The following is a 2,528-nucleotide window of genomic DNA, read 5'->3' as shown; positions in this document are numbered from 1 at the left end:
AATTCCTGATGGTATTTCTGTTACCATAATTGTGAACATTTATCACCAGCAGTTCTCTAGGCAGTCTTGTGACTTGGACAGCAGAATGTAACTGGTGTTTAGCATTTGCTTTGTACACTTCCCAAGTGCTAAACAACCTTTCATTACCTGCACTTGGCAGCTGCCCAGGAAACTTGGGCTTCCCAAGCCCATGTGAGTCTGGGAACATTACTAAAATAGTCCTCTCAGATTCCTGGATTTTCATTTACTTCTGCTGCAACAAAAGTATTTCTTTATGTTTTCAGACTGAGAAAACCTCAGAAAGCTGGTGGCACAATTTCTGCCCCCTTATACATGGCTGCTGATCAGCTGGTGAGCTGGACAGGTGCAGCAAAACCTTCCAGAGAATCCTTTAGGTCAGTTCCAGCAGATGAGGTTGCCTAAAACTTAAAGCCTCCAATTTTGCATGTAATCTAAGTGTATTTTTTGTGGTTGTTTTTGAATGAAATAGCTGAAGGTCATCTCAGGAAAAAAGATTGTCGTGCTTTGCTCATTAGGGAAGGCCACAGTCTGTACCTTTCCAGAGATACAAGATAAGTCCCAAACGGAGGGATTCAGTGATCTATCATTATGTTAGGCATTTTTCCCAACATAAATCACCACCCAGTCCGTTGGGTGCTGTATCAGGAATGGGCTCAGCAGACAAACTGCAAGCCCTGGCACTCAGTGCTGAAAAACCAAAACCAAAACACAACAGCACACAGGAATACACAGAACAACAACAAAGGGCAGGGGAAATACCTGAGACATTTGTTGGCTTGATGTGTTTTTCTGGTTTCACACTGCTGTCTTCTCATGCTATGTGTGAAGTGCTGTTATATATTATTGCCATTATTTGCACTAGGTAACAGCAATGACAGGATCAGCACACCAGAGAGAGGAAAGAAAATCTAAAAGACAATTGTCTCATATAAAAGAGCAAGTCTAATAAATTGGCCATGACTTATTTATTCTTAATTACAGATGGCTTTTAACCTTCAAAGACAAGTATTTTTCTCCTAGTAAAAGCAACACACAAAATTCAACTCATCCATTTATGTACTTATAGGATTTAAAATTTTAAAGTAGGGATTTTCACCCTTTTAAACTCTAATGACTCCAATGATACTTACATGTCCATTTAATAAGGAATGCTAATGAAGCCAGTGCCTGGAAACAGTGAAAGGTCAAATTTCCCAGTTGTTTGGGATGAGAGACACACACATTCAAGCACCCAGACCAAATGGGAAACAGCAAAAATGTGAACTGGCGCTCTACAGCTCCTAGATTAAATCCTGGCCACAGGGACAGTTTCTTGCTCAAGACAAAACAACAAGAAATTCATCCTGGTCTTTGGGATCTTTTTTAACACTAATTTTAACATAGCTGGTGTGCTTCTAGGAAACATTGCAGTTTTGTCAAGTTTTACTGCTAACTAGACTGCTAACTTAGTGCAAAATGTTCATCTTGCTCTAGTCAAAATCTCCTCAGTTCTACCTCAGTGTTTTAATTTTTTGCTCTGCCACCACTACACCTTTGGGGCAGTCACTTCATATCTTGCGTACCCATAGTGTTGCATGATGCTGTGATTTTCCTTCCATAAACTTTTCCAGGAAATGGAGTTCTGTAACTGGAGTTCTGTAACTGTGACTGTTGCTCCTTTCTTATCTTCACATCTCAGATTGGAGCTGCAATAAAGCTCAGGAGTTCTCAGTGCCAGAAAGCTGCCTGGAGAGATCAGCTCTGCTCACTCTGTGTTCTTGGACTGAGTGCTGTAAAAAGCTTTTCCAGGTGCAACCATCTCACAGGTTGCACAACACAAGGTGACTCCCAGTACCTTTAACATCCCAGCAGGGACACACCCATTCATCCAGAGCCACGGATAAGTCAGCAGAATAAAAACCTTCCCCACGTTCAGCTTGGCATGAAGATGGAGAAAACTCCTGTGAACTCCAGCAGTGCACAAACCCAGGCCTGTGAGAGCAAGTGTGAGAGTCTGATCACCCCTGGATCATGAACTGCTGCCCTTCAGTGGCCGCACTGTGCTGAAAACTGCTGCATTATTCACTCAAAGCCATGGCCCAACTTCCTTTTATTGATTGGGGATTTAAAGCCGGCTCCAGCGAAGGGAAGGGTCAGAAAACAATTACTTAGGGCTCCCCAGAGCCCCCCCAAAGCTGGGTTAGATAACACCAGGAGTCACTCCCTGTACTTGCCCCATAACCTCTGCCTGGGGCCACCACTACGCTCCCACCAGCTCTGCCAGCTAAATAGGGATTATTGCACCTCTGGCTGTGTGAGTGTTGCGTGTCTGTGTACAAGAAGGAAGGAGGATTGTTTTTATTCCTGTTGCTACATAGGTAGATCTCTCTCCATTTTCTGGGAGAAAATATTTAAATCAATGGTGTGTCTGAAGATTAAACCCACAGGCAGAGGCTTGTGCAGTGCATTTTGAAATTAACCTCTGCTTAAGAGCAATGACAAGCAGTCATATAGATCTGCACTTGTAA

The sequence above is a fragment of the Fringilla coelebs genome (genome assembly GCF_963513975.1).
Source record: "Fringilla coelebs genome assembly, chromosome: 13".
Lineage (NCBI taxonomy): Eukaryota > Metazoa > Chordata > Aves > Passeriformes > Fringillidae > Fringilla > Fringilla coelebs.
This window is presented reverse-complemented; position numbering follows the sequence as displayed.